The 15,486-nt window shown below is 39.3% G+C and overlaps 1 pseudogene; it reads left to right on the plus strand.

Annotated features, from left to right (window-relative positions):
• Positions 1-4,820: 4,820 nt before the first annotated feature.
• LOC147398289 (homeobox-leucine zipper protein MERISTEM L1 pseudogene) lies at positions 4,821-15,031 on the plus strand (annotated as a pseudogene).
• The last annotated feature ends 455 nt before the right edge of the window (positions 15,032-15,486 follow it).

Genomic DNA, 15,486 nt, shown 5'->3' on the forward strand with positions numbered 1-15,486 from the left:
GTTAAGATGCGCCCTGTACTTCCACGAGTTTGAGATAGATTGGAACCTTTTACGCGTTATGGCTAATCATTGGAACCCTTATCTTCACATCTTCCACATTGGGCATATGTGCTTGTGTCCTACTCATGAAGACTATTGTGACATCATGAGGATATCTACTTTAGGTCTTCTAGTCAGGCCTTCATTGAAGACAGGATATTCTAGTGACCTCGCCACAGGCCTAAACATTTCAAAAGAAGAAGCCAAGGCCTTAGTCCATAACGGGAGATTGGATTTAGTACCCTTATTGAGTTCATACAACTCCCGCAGTCATCCCATCAATGTAAAACTAGAAGTCTGATGAGCCATTAGAGACTATCGGTTATGTTTAGGGATCTTAACCCAATACATACTGACCTCCAAAAGTGAGGGTCAAACTATTCCTGAGTCCTTCATAGACATAGCTTACCAACTCTCTAGAAAAGTCAACCCTGTACCTCTCATTCTTGTTGAAACCTTCTCAGGTTTGGATGTCATAAAAAATGGTGAGGGAAGGGGTTTTAAAGGAAATCCTCACTACTTTATATGTGGTTCTGCGATCGTCTTAAAATTGTGGACATTCCTTCAACCCTCGAGTATAAACCAGAGCACTTTTCCAAGAGAAACATGTTTGTACGTCATAACTCAGTCAAGGCTTGAAGCAAATGGTTGGATTCTCACCTTGCCCGTCATATTGGTTTGAGATGCCCTTGGTGGATGGCTGACTACCCTGTTTTAGGTACTAAAGGATCCTATTATGTCTGTTTGATTGGACAGGAGAAGACATCTTTTTACCAACCTGCCTTAATACCAGAACAGTACGAAATGCCTATAAAGTTTTCGCTACCTCAACCCAAAGAATTATTTTCTCTCGAACCATTGACGAAAAAGTTAGTGCATATCATCGAGAAGGCTTGGAACAAGCGTACCTTAAGATATTCAAATGGACCAGCAGAGTTCAAAGAGCTAGTCGTTAGAACCTGTAGACATGAGAATGTTCAACTTTGAACCTCAATGCTACGTTGTTTGAAGTCGCCACCATTCTTTTTTGTAAATGGGTGTGAATGGGCACCCGAATCGATTATTTTGAAAACCATTTTTTTATGGCATTGTAGTGACTCTCAATCCTGAAAAATGTATGGTCTACCTAGGATCTAAGTAAGGGGATTCGGTTAGAGAATAAGGAAGGTGTTAAGCACCCCATTCTCTCCACCTAAGGTGGTTACCTTTAGATTTGGCCATTTTTGAAAAGGGTTAAGATAACAAGTAGAATGCATGAGATGCATGAAGTGGGTGGGTGCATATAGTGTGTATGTACTTCATTGGAAGAGGTTTTGATGTTGGTGTTGACATAAGAGATATCTTATGGAAAAAGATATTCTATGGAGTCAACACACTTTTGCATGAGTTGAAATGTTGGTTTATGATTTTAGAGAAGTTCCATGAAAGGAGTTCTCTTAGATCTATAACCTTAATGCATGCATGTTTAGCTAGAAACTTAGTGTTTTAACCCCATCAAGAGAGTTACACATTTCTTCATCATAGCCAACATGTGTGATGTGTGTGCATAGTGTACATTATGATGCATGATATGAGAATGGGTTTAAAAGGGCTTCAACCTCCATCCTTTCGACCAAACCGCCTCAAGCATTCCATGCCCAAGGTTGAGGTTCAATCTACTCGGGATGAAGGAGGGTTCTCCATTACATCCTAAAGGCTTCTAAAAATAAAAAAAGGAGAAGGATAGAAGAAGAAGATGCAACTTAAAAGATAAATAACTATTGTCCCACCTTGTCCCTTTTGGAAGTCTTGAAATAACTTGAGCTTGTGTAATGGACTTGAGAGTTGAAGGATGTGGTTGAGGGTTGAGAGAGTTGAGGGATGAGAGATGAGTAGAGAATTTGGTAGAGTTTTAGGTTGAGAGATGGGGGCTTGAGAGCATACCTTGCTTATAGAAAATGAGGGTATTTATAGAGTTTTTGGAGAACTTTTGGGGATAAAGTGGTCCAACCCTAAAAATAAAGAAAATGGACATGAGATTTAGGTTGTTTCTTTTTAGATTTTCCATTTGTATGAGGGTAAAGATGACATTTGTGAAGAAACCCTAAAAATATGCTTTGATCTTTGGTTTTTTGATAAATAGAGGTGAGAGAACAAAAGTACTTTTGGGAGGATGAATGGGGGAGTGACATGTGTAAAGGTGGAGTGGTAGGTAAAAAGTAGATCTTGGTTTATTTGTAAATAACTCATAAAGCAAGGGTGGAAGTGTATTTTTGAAATGGACAAATGGGAAAACAAAAGTACTTTTGGGAAGGTGAATGGGAGCATGACATGTGTAAAGGTGAAGTGGTAGGTGAAAAGTAGATCTTGGTTCATTTGTAAATAACAAATAAAGCAAGGGTAGAAGTATAATTTTGAAATGAACCAATGAGAGAACTCCATGTATGTACTTGAAGATTCCCACCTTTTGAGGGCATAATGGGAAGTTCTCTCACCTTTATAGATTATTACCAAAGACCAAATAACCTTTTTGGTTTGACTAAACTTTTTGATAAGGGCATTCTTGAGTTTTCACAAAAGAAAGGTTGACTCTCCAATTAGATGATGCATTGGGTGTTGGAGGCTTATGAGGTATCAACATGTGTCATCTTGTGAAGGGGTGAGAGAATGGACTTGGTGTTGGGCTTGGATTTGGGTTAGGATATGGACTTGGATTTGGGCTTAGGAGGGACTTGGTATTAGGTTTGGGTATGGACTTGGTGTTGGGTTTGGATATGGGTGATGGACATAGGTTTAAAGTGGATTGGGGACAAGGTATGATATGAGATGCAAATAGTATGTATGTATGGATGAATATGATGCCAAGTGGCAATGTGGGTCCATTGAGAAGTTTAAGTCTAACTCAAAATCAATTCGAGAAAATTTGGACTTTCCTAACGGGTTCGTGCAAATTGGGGTGTCTACAGAACCAAGAGAAGCAAACCTAATTGTCCTAGCAATCCTGATGATGATCAAAACAAATCCAAGCATCCATGTGAAAAAATCTAAGTCAGAGTTATTGAAAGTTGTTATTCAATGAAAATCTTATCTGTCAAACAATTTTCAATAGTTCAATAAAATCTCCTTTAGTTTCTTTGTGAATAATCATTGCATAAATGAAAATGGTTGGTGTACAATAAAATCTTAGGATTCACTAAAGTGTTATTAAGGTGGTAACACTGAAATTGATAATCCACTTTGAAATGGGTCCACAACCCATATCTAATTTTGAATCAAGCCTTTGGCCATCAGTGATCTAATAAGGATGACAACCAATCCAACAACTCAACTTGTTTCACTTAAATCTACTTCTCAAAAATGTCATATCGACTTTGTGTCGATGCCAGCTTTGGTTGATACAATCTTTTCACCGACTCCGTGTCAATGTCAGCTCCGGCTGATGTAATTCTTTTTTCAAAATGTTTTACCGACTCCGTGTCGATGCCAGTCCCGTGTTGATGGAATTTTTTTTTCAAAATATTTTACCAACTCTGTGTTGATGTCAACTCTGTACTGATGCTAGCTCCGTGCTGATGTAATCACTTTTTAATTATACCAACTTCGTTTCGATGCCAGCTCCGGCTGATGTAATTCTTTAAAAAAAATGTTTTACCGACTCCGTGTCGATGCTAGTTTCAACTAATGTAATTTATTTTTAAAATATTTTACCAACTCCGTGCTGATGTAATCGCTTTTTAAATATACCAACTCCGTGTCGATGCCAGCTCTAGCTGATGTAATTCTTTTTTCAAAATATTCTTCCAACTCCGCGTTGAAGCCGGCTCCGTGCTGATGTAATTCTTTTTTCTCAAAATGATCCACCTCCGCGCTGACGAACCATATTTTTTTAACTAAAATTTTCTTTTTGGGTGTTATCCCGAATAATTGCTAAACTTAATAAAACATCATGCATATTCCTTTTGTAAACAAGACAATAACGTTTGGTCTTCTATACGCACAAGGTGGCCAAACGAAAGAACTACAAACACCCTGAGAAGCCTTTGTATTTCCTTCGATCTACATCAATTATGAGCAACTTAGAGGACCCTCAACCTGCGACAAGTGAACTTGCTGAAGCTAATGCAATAATAGTGAAGCTAGTAGAAACAACGAAAAAACAGGAACAAACGTTGATGGCTATTTTTAGTAGTACTAACTTTCTACAAGCGCAAGCCACTCAACACCAAGCATCTGGATCAAATCCGCAACCCCCTGAAGAGACATGACTAGATCAACAGACCACCCCACCTCCTATTGTGCCAATGTATCAGGGCCCTCCACTTTACATCCCACAGAATCAACCACCTCTGGTGGTAATCCCAAATGATGAATGTGACTTCAGGGTGCCCGAGGCCAAAAATGCCACTGATAACAAAATGGCCTAGCAAATTGAGTCTCTCCAAGAGGAAATGAGACAAATGAAGGGTACAAATATTTTAGGAGGGACAAGATTCAGGGAGCTTTGCTTCTATCTCAATGCCCAGCTGCCGGTTAAGTTCAAATGCCCAAAAATTGAGAAATATAATGGAGTAGGAAGTCCGCTGTCACACTAAAAATTATACTGTGGATCTATGTGCCAATATGGCGAAGATGACAGGCTACTGGTACAGTTATTCCAAAGAAGCTTAATGGGGCCGGCCCTCAAGTGGTTTTCAGGACTAGATCACACGTTCATCAAGAACTAGCAAGACCTGGCTGAAATGTTCTGGCACAATTACCGATTCAACACAGATGTAGGTCTAAATCGGAATGATATGGCTAGAATGACGAGGAAGCAGAGGGAAACAGTGAATGAATACGCCCAAAGGTGGCGAGAGTTAGTTTCCCAGGTACGGCCCGCTATGATCGAACAAGAGATGAATACCACGTTTATCTCTACATTAGGACATTCATTCTACACTCATCTAGTAGGGCATACCACGGGCACTTTCTCCAATCTAGTTCAAGTGGCAAACCGGGTCGAGGACGGGATTCGAACTAGTTTAATATTTGACTTCACAGCCCTAAGTGCAACAGCAGGGACATCGACACAGAAGAAGTTAGTCCCTTTTTTCAAAAAGAAAGAGGAAACTCAAGTCAACAATGTACAACCCAACCAACCTCTTTTCATCTAGGCACCAGTTCAGAGACCGCAGGCACCACAAGTCCCTTGGATACCAGTACCTCGAGCTGTTTGGTCTCTAGCACCGCAAAATCCCTTTCAGACAATTCCTTCGCAAGCACAACCAACACCACAGTATGGGCAAAATCAACAAGCACGGCCCAACAAGGTAAACAGGGTATTCACCAGATTGTCTATGACGCTGACAGAATTACTTCCGATCTTGCTTAGGGGAGAGTACCTCACAAAACAACCACCAAATCCAGAGGCTGCGAAAGGACCAGGGTATAACCCCAACTTATTTTGTGAATTTCATATGGGTGCACTGGGACATTCTACTGATCAGTGCTGGCAACTCAAGCACCAGGTGCAAAATTTGATAGATAAAAAAGTACTCATACTGGATGGACCAACGAATCCCACTCAGCAGTAGAACATCAACCAAAACCCCCTACCTACCCACAATGGAGGGGGAAGTGGGCATAGATTAAATGTCATTCTTGGGGAACCCGATTTTAATCCATCAACTTTGATAGTTCCTATCGGGTCGAAGATTATAATCCACCCAACAAGGAAGCCAGAGACGTCAACAGTCAGCACCGTCAATAAATACACAACAAACCAGCATCGAAATACACGATCGCCATTGAAAATGGCTGATCTCACCATCCATCCCACTCATCAAAATACTTCTACCAGGCCACCTCTCATCATACCGTACACATTGTCAAGTCTTCAAAATATGACTTGACCCCCCTTCATATACCATACACCTCATCCTCACGTTCACCACTCGTCATTCCATACGCTCCATCGACTTTTCAAGTAGCTTCTCCCATCCCCACGACATTCAAAATGCAACTACTACCTCTCATCCTCAATGTGAAGCCCGATCCATCCCCAATAACTATACGCTCACCAAAACCATTCCCATATAACTCTAACCAAGCGGTTCCCTGAAGCTATGAAACCATTGTTACTACGATGTAGGGGTCAAAATAATGAAAAGGGCAATGGTGGCCGACATTGGCCATATGACAAGAGTAGGGAGGTGTCAGAGGGTACCGATAAAAGGGATAAACATCAAGGAGGAGGCAAAAGAAACAACAAAAATAATAGTGGATGAGGAGAAAAGAAAGGAGAAGGGGAAGGGCAAGATAAACGAAGAGAAAATAGGGAAGGTGACACACAAGGAAGTAGCAAACTTCATTAAGGTCATTCGCAAGAGTGAACACAATGGTGTGGATCAACTGAACAAACAGCCGGCTCAAATCAGCATCTTGGGTCTGTTACAAAAATCAGAAGAACATCAAGAAGCACTACTGAGAATTCTGGGAAAATTGCATGTACCTACAACTACTTCTCCAATACAGTTAGAACAAATAGTGGGTCAAATCATGGTTTCCAACCCCATCGTCTTCATAGAAAGTGAGTTCGTGCAATATGGACGGGGGCACCTCGAGCTACTAAATATCATGATCATGTACAAGGGCATGATGGTTGCTAGGGTGTTAATCGATAATGGTTCAGCCCTCAATGTCTGTCCTCTCAAAACCTTTCAAAAACTTAATGCGGACTGGTCACATGTTAAACCCAACAATAAGGCTCTCCGAGGACAACTCGAGAAGGGACTCTCTGAAAGAGATAGATTTACCAATTACTATAGGACCTTACACCTTCGAGGTAACATTCGAAGTCATGGAGATACCTACAACTTTCAACTTGCTACTGGGCAGGCCATGGATCCATATTGCTAGGGCAATGCCTTCCTCTTTGCATTAAAGAGTCAAATTTATTATGGGGCAGAGGATGATATCTGTACTAGCAAAAAACTTGATTCCAGCTGAGAGAACTCCGGACGTCCCCTTTATTGACATAGAGATGACAAAAGACAAGGCGTTATATCATTCTTATCAGTTTGCTGCTGTTAACCACATTGAAAAAGGGAATGAGTAGGTGAAGGCAGAACTATCAAGGGAAAATCTGATGATTGGTCGGGTCCTAAAAAAAGTAGGTTATCGACCCAGGCAAGGGTTAAGATTGGGAGGAAAAGGGAAAGTTACACTAGTTGAAGCAAAGAAACATACTCCTTATTTTGGTTTGGGATTCAGGCCCACGAAAAAAGATATTATGAAAATGAACGACAAAAAAAGGGAACTCCAATTAGTCAAAAAGCAAAATCGTGAGCTTAATGTCTGGAATCTGGGCAGGATTCCTCATATCAACGTCAGTTTCCCGAAATCACAAGTCAGACCCGACAGTCTTTCAGAACCATTGTCAACAAAGCCAACAAGAAAGAAGAAAATAGTGAGTTTCAAACCCCAACACTGTCAAGAAGACTTAGTCGTTGAGTCCCAATCATCTTTCATAGAAGGCATTGATGTCTTATTCAATGGGGATTCCGATGAAAGTCTCTCAGAGATCGTTCTAGAATCCACAAAAGTGGAAACCACCACGAACCAAGAGAAAAAATCACCCTTCTCCACTGGCATCGACTAGGCATCAGTCATTATCCCACCAAGCTTGGGAGGGACTATGTCCCAACTTAACAAAGATCAATTGGAGATAATGGTCATCTTCGAACCACCAACCAAATCACCTTCACATCTCATCCGCCCCTCAGAGAAGGGAAAATTTTAAACAATTGGGAGGAATTCCCATTGACCCTTGAGGCTGTTAAGGCCTAAAAAAAATACCGTTAAACTAATCTAATTTGTCTGAGGATCATAACGAGCCATCGTCCTCGGGTAAAAACTGTTTTGAGGGCTCAAGAAGCAAGCCGATCAAGTAGAAACTGAGAAGGCTAAAACCAAAATAGACCCTCAAAGTCAAATATGAGATCATGAAACAGTTCGAAACAGGATTCTTCGTAGTTTTTACATACCCTGAGTGGTTGGCTAATGTCGTCTTAGTACCTAAGAAAGATGGAAAGGTACGCATGTGTGTTGACTATTGAGACTTGAAGAAGACCAGTCCTAAGGATGATTTCCCACTACCACACATCGACACTCTAGTCGACAGTACAATAGGACACGGCATGTTCTCGTTCATAGACGGCTTCTTAGGCAATAATCAAATAAAAATGGCAGAAGAAAATTAAGAAAAGATTGTATTTATCACACCATGGGGTACTTTCCACTACAAAGTCATGTTATTCGGACTGAAGAACACATGAGCGACTTATCAATGGGCAATGACCGTATTATTTTACGATATAATCCATAAGGAAATGGAGGTCTATGTAGAGGACATGATTGTTAAATCTAACATTGAAGAAGACCATCTAGTGAATCTAAAAAAGTTGTTCAACAGGCTGAGGAAATACAGTTTAAGGCTAAATCCTGCAAAATGTGTATTCGGAGCAACATCGGGCAAATTATTGGGTTTCATCGTCAGCAGAAGAGGCATCGAGATAGATCTGGCAAAAACCAAATATATCCTCGAGGTGAAAGCACCCGTTTCAAAGAGAGATGTTCGGGCATTCTTGGGGAGAATACAATATATTAGTCGTTTCATTGCTCAACTTACGTCTATCTATGAGCCAGTCTTCAAACTACTAAGGAAGGACACACCGAAAAAGTGGAACGAAGACTGTCAAGAAGTATTCAATAAGATCAAGCAATATCTACTCAATTCACCAGTCCTAGTCCCTCCTACTCTAGGGCGACCCCTACTTATGTACATCTCAGTACAAGAAATGTCAATGGGGTGTGTACTGGGGCAATACGATGAATCAGGATGGAAGGAGTAGACTATCTACTATCTCAACAAGAAATTTACCGAGTACGAAGTGAAATATTCGACACTTGAGAAAACTTGTTGTGTGCTAGTCTGGGTATCTCAACGACTACGCCACTATTTTCTTAGTGACTCAACTATGCTTATTGCCATAATGGAACCCCTCAAGTACCTTTTCAAGAAATCGACATTAACAGGTTGTACAGCAAAGTGGCAATTATTATTATCTGAGTTTGACATCACCTATGTCACTCAAAAAACCATCAAACGGCAAGCAATCGCCGACCACCTAGCCGAGCACCCATTGCTTGACTACGAGCCATTAAAAATGAACTTTCCTGATGAAGCCATACTGATGACTGAGGTTAAAGACGATGATGAGGAGCCAGGCTAGAAAATGTACTTCGACGGATAGCCAATAAAAAAGGAAACGAAATAGGGGCAATTTTGATCAAGCCAGATGGATCCCACGTACCAATTGCAATCAGATTGAAATTCCAATGTTCTAACAACGAGGCTGAATACGAAGCATGCATAGCAGGGTTGAAAGCAACACTGGATCTCGAGGTAGATGAGATCGATGTTTTCGAAGATTCAAGCTTAGTAGTCTATCAGACGACTGGAGAATGGAAGACCCGAGAACAGAGACTGGTCCCTTACCATGAGTATTTGGAGGAACTAAGCTCATGCTTTGATATAATTTCATTCACATACATGCCGAGAGCTAAGAATCAGTTTGCAGATGCACTAGCTACACTTGCTTCTATGATCAATATCTCAGAAGACTTAATCATCGACCCTATCAAGATTGGAATTCAAGATGAACCGACTTACTGTCTACCTATTGAAGTAGAAGAATCTGAGGAAAAGCCATAATACTCAGACATCATGGCATATCTCGAAGATCGAACCCTCTTCTTAGATGCAAAGCCAAACGATTGAAGGACCATTCAGAAGTTAGCAAGGCAATTCTTCTTGAGCAACGGTATTCTGTACAAGAAATCAACCACGAGGTCTTACTTTGGTGTGTGGCAAAAGTAGAAGCAAAACGATTAATCTAGATGGTACAAGGTGGAGTTTGTGGACCTCACATGAATGGTCACATGCTTGCCAAGAAGACCATGAGAATGGGATATTATTATACTACAATGGAAAACGATTGTTATCAGCACGTTCGTAAATGTCATCTCTGCCAGATCTATGCCAATAAGATCAACGCTCCACTTTCAGAATTGCACAGTATGACTACGCCATGACTCTTCTCATTTTGGGGCATGGACATTATTGGACAGATCTCACCAAAAGTTTCAAATGGACATCACTTCATCTTGGTTGCTATTGATTACTTCACAAAATGGGTAAAAGCTGCATCAGATGCCAATGTCACCAAAAGTAATGTATTGAAGTTGTCAAGAACAACATCATTTGTCGATATGGGCTCCCCAGCGGATTAATAACAGACAATGCCAAGAACTTCAATAACAAGGATTGATCAAGATATGTGAAAACTTTCAGATCATCCATCACAACTCTATACCCTACAGACCTAAGATGAACGAAGCAGTCGAGGCAGCCAACAAAAATATCAAGAAAATTATCGAGAAGATGGCAGTTACATACGAAGATGGCACGACATGTTGCCCTTTGCACTACACGCCCGTCGAATCTCGTTTAGAATTTCGACTGGGGAAACTTCATATTCACTGATCTATGGAATGGAAGTAGTTTTACCCGTAGAGGTGGAGATCCCTTCCCTCCGAATCTTAAAGGAAGTAGAGTTAAATGAAACTGAATGGATTCAAGCTCGGTTTGATCAACTAAATTTGATTGAAGATAAATGCCTTGCGGCCATTTGCTGATGAGTGTTTCCAAACACTCAATTATACACACATTTTTTGGATATTTATCTTGATTTTTGTACCTATTTATCCATATTAAGATAATAATCATGATAAGTCTCAAATCACCACGTTGCATGTTAATTAGGCTTAATTATATATAAATAAATTTATTTACTAGATAAATCTAATTACGTGTGTTTCTTGTGCAGAAAATCAACAATTTGGAATCAAAATCTCAATACAAAAGTATTTGGGCCCACTTTGGAATGTCCTAATCCTTAACTCATATTCTCATCTTTTATCTTTTTGTGCAAAGAAAAGTGGAGGTTACTTTTAGACTCTTCTACACACATTTTCTCTATAAATATAACCTTCATTTCTATATAAAGGGTCCCATCTTGGTTCTCTTATCCAAGACTCCTTTAATCTAAGGCTCTTAGCCTATTCTCTTATTTTTTGTATTTTTATTTTCTAATTATTTTCTTTTTGTTAAATAGTCTTGTAAGAAGTAGAAGAAGAAGAAATTGTAATTTTCTCAATGAAATGAAGAAAAGTTCTTTCATCTCTTATCTTCCCTCTCTTGCAATGATATTAGGCTAAGTTCCCCTCCATTGGAGAGTAGAAAAGCCTAGAGAAAGTTCTTGTGTTATTTCTAATTTCATGCCTTTCTTTTATTTAAAATGCTTATGAATTCTCTTTAAGTTTGTTGCACCTTTTATTCTTAATATAGATACTTTATGCTTAGATTAGATCAAGATAAAGTATGCTTACGATTGAGTTATAAAAAGGTTAGAAACTAAGAATTGCTCATCAACATGTTCTAGGTAGATCTACCTCCAATAGTGTTTTAATTCATAAATTTACTTACTTTTAATTTCATTTACTTTAGTTTATTTTCTAACAATTTTACATCTTCTTATAAGTTCAAAAATATAAAGAAAAACAGTTTTAATTCCTTTTAGTTAATTTGAATTTTATCTTCTAAGCTTAGCTCTATTCCTCCTTTCTCTTGTGTTCGATCCCCTACTTGTCCCACAAGTTAGGTAAAAGTAAGATTATTATTAACTCCGGTGAGAAGAACAACGATAGTCTCATCATTTTCCATGGACAGATCTATTAACGACGAATAGCTCGTGTCTATAACAAAAAGATTAGGCCTAGAGATTTCTAGTCGGGAGACCTTGTATTGAAGAAGATTCTACCAATCCAAAAAGACGCCAGAGGAAAGTTCAGACCAAACTATGAGTTACCCTTCATTGTGCAAAAGGTGATGACGGGAGGAGCTCTGATCCTCACAGAAATGGACGGACAAGTCTCCCCTCAACCGATCAATGGTGACACCGTCAAAAAGTACTACGCTTGAGATCTGACCCTGAGATGACGAAAGGCCATCTTTACTATCCCAAACTAACTATCACACCCTAGTCAACCCTTTTGAGCCATCACGTTCATTTCTTAACCTAAGATTGGGGTAAGTCAACAACACAAGATGATACAAAAAAAATAAAAAATAAAAAATAAAAGAAAAGAAAATCGGAAAGATTAAAGCATCAAATTACTCTTGGCCAGCATGATGATAAACTGTAAACGGCTAAAAATACAACAAAATCAAAAAGGTCAAAAACTCGGACACTTGATCTTAGCTCGACCCAAATCTCCAGCCTAAACAAGTTCGAGAGACATTGGGAGGAGACATATATCACATTTTCGAAACAAAAATATACGAACCCCCTGTTTAGCCCACTTTAAATAAACTTAGACCCTACTTTAACTTTTTTTTGTATCATTCCACTACCATAAACCTAAGCTAATATTTTATCCCACTAAAAGTCATTTCTAATCAGGGAATGCTCGAGGGCAACATAGTGACAATGGCAGCACCAATGATCTTACGACTTGGTCTGGACTTCAAAGTCTTGTTAGTCGTTGGAAAACTCAATAGGGGAATTTAGGTCGGATATTTATAAAAAAAAGAGTACTTGAAATGTAGAGTAGCTGATCTCGCATCTCAACTTGAGTCACCAAACCACAAAGACACATAAAATCTGAGCAGAATTGTAATGAAAAATAAAAAAAATACAAGCATAATCTGAAAGGGCATAGTGAAAACCTGAAAGGGCGCTATGAGTAAAAGAATCAGACTATGGCAAGATTAAAGCCACCGACACGATGAAAATTCTAAAAAGGACGTCAATGCGTAAAAATTTGGAAACTGGATCTGGTGAAAACTGTAATGGGCACCAGGGACAATAAGGGTGAACAAAAAAAAATTGCAGGCCCGCAAGAGTATAAACTGTGAACGACGAAATCTTTCCAAGAAAACCCGTGTCCCGAGCAGATAACAATCTTTCAAATACCAAGGCACTGAGGATGACTCTAAATGAATCAAAAGAATAATTGATGTTTATATCCTCTATGGTTGGCAAAAATACCAAGATCATCGTAACCAAAGATTTTACAAACTCTGAATTTATCGTACTTATTTGATAAAGATATTTCATAAAATTTCAAAAAGAAAAACTACTATTTTGACCGATGATGAAGAATCTAGAACTTATTCAAACTTCAAGTTTTCAAAGCATTAGATACACCTGAGGCCAAGTAAGTACAAAACATATTTTCTTTGCATTAATCTTTCAACATTTTGCATACATTCAGATAATGAAAAGAAAATACAAAAAGAGTGAATACAACGCAATCAATTAAATATCATGAAAAAAGAGTCAAGGCGTTCCTCCAAAGCACATATCCGGGCAGCCTGACTCATCATCACTAGACGAGACACGAAGGCATCGAAGCAGGGACCCCGAGCAAGCCCCTCCTGAGATCACTCTCCGGGCCTACTGAGGTAGATAAACCATTGATCATTGAACTCGTAGTTGCAGCAATGAAAGAGTTTATAAGAATAGCCTAACTAGGGAAACCGTTGCAAGTGCATAGCCTTGATTATGCTTATGAGATTCTAAGTGAATATGAGTACATGCAAACATTCCCGAGGGAAATTGGGCCAAAACCATTTGGATTGAAGTCAGTAGCTTCTCGAGAAACTATCATTGTTATCATGAATCACATTAACCTTGTTGAGATCCTTATAGATGTGAATCAGTGGTCCATCATGTTTTCTAGTATTATTTTAAGAGCATTGACTCTTGAGGTCGTATCAAGAGGCGTAGTAGAAAACTACAATGGAGCCCTTCAAATGATGATAATAGAATTTCAAGTCCCTTCACCTCTGTTTCCAACTTGAAAGAGTTTCTTTGTAAGGTATTGTAAACAACATGATGAAGGAATTTGGGTGGTGGTCGATGTTTTCTTGGATCATTTGTGTCCTTGCCTGATATCGAGATGTCAAAGAAGGCCATCAAGCTGTTTAATCCAAGAAATGCCAAATGGTCACCCCAAGATCATATTGGTCGAACATGTAGAAGTGGATGAGAAAGCAGTTCACAGTATATATAGAACACTGGTTAACTCTGACCTTGGATTTGGAGCAAAGTGATGGGTTGCTACCTTAAATCGACAGTGCGAATGCCTTGCAAGTGTTATAACTGGTAATATGCCAGCTGGAGATGTTGGTGTGATCACAAGTCAAGAAGGACGAAAATATATGTTGAAAGTTGGCTGAGAGAATGATGATGAGTTTTTGCTTTGGTGTGAGTGCTTCCACCGCTCACACATGGACAACATTATCGGGAAGTGGCGTTGAAGATGTAAGGGTCATGATTAGAAAAAACATAACTGATCCCGGCAAGCCTCCTGGTATTGTATCAAGTGCAGCTACTTCCTTCTGGCTTCCAGTCCCACCAAAGAGAGTTTTCAACTTCCTTCGCGATGAGAACTTTAAAAGTGAGTGGGACATTCTTTCTAATGGCGGTGCTATTAAAGAAATAACACATATTGCTAATGGCAAAGATCTTGGTAACTGTATCTCTCTACTGCGAGTTAATACTCCAAATTCCAGCCAGAGCAACATGTTAATATTATAAGAGAGTAGCACCGATGCAACGGGCCTTTTGTAATCTATGCTCCTGTTGATATTGTTGCAATTAATGTAGTTCTAAATGGGAGAGACCCAGACTATGTAGCACTCCTTCCCCCTGGTTTTGCTATACTCCCCGATGGGCTAACAATAAATAAAGGTAGAATTACTGAAGTTGGGTCCGGTGGATCTCTACTGACTGTCGCATTGGTTCCAACTGCAAAACTCTCTCTTAGATTTGGGGCGACTGCTAACAACCTCAGTGCTTGCACCGTTGAAAGGATCAAATGTATCATTACAAGGGACAATGCATAAATTGAAAGGGTTAACTTATGATAGAAATAGAACAAAATCAACAAAAGAAGGCAATAAAGAGGGATTTAAAAAAAATCAAAAGAACTTTAAAAAACTTTTCGAGTTGTACTCAATTCCAATTTGTTAAAACGCGACTAAAGAAATATCTGAATTTCTAAACTCATCAAAATTTCATAAAATCCAAGATCTCACATGAGCTCCGCGCCATCGAAATCAAGGAATTAATAAGACAAAATTATGTCAGACCCTGTGTCTATCAGACCCCATGCTTGAGTAGCCATTTTCCAAAAAATCTCAATACAATCGGTAATTCAAGATTGCGTTTTTACATAATTTTTCTGACCCGTACAAATAGGGGTTTAGACTATTCTTTGAAGTTCTTTGCACGCAATTCCTGCAAAGAAAGACAGTTGTAGATACCCTAATTTGAACGGGCCCCTACTCGAAAAGGCCCA

The sequence above is a fragment of the Akebia trifoliata genome, chromosome 7 (assembly GCF_017979445.1).
Source record: "Akebia trifoliata isolate Shusen 1 chromosome 7, ASM1797944v1, whole genome shotgun sequence".
Classification (NCBI taxonomy): Eukaryota; Viridiplantae; Streptophyta; class Magnoliopsida; order Ranunculales; family Lardizabalaceae; genus Akebia; species Akebia trifoliata.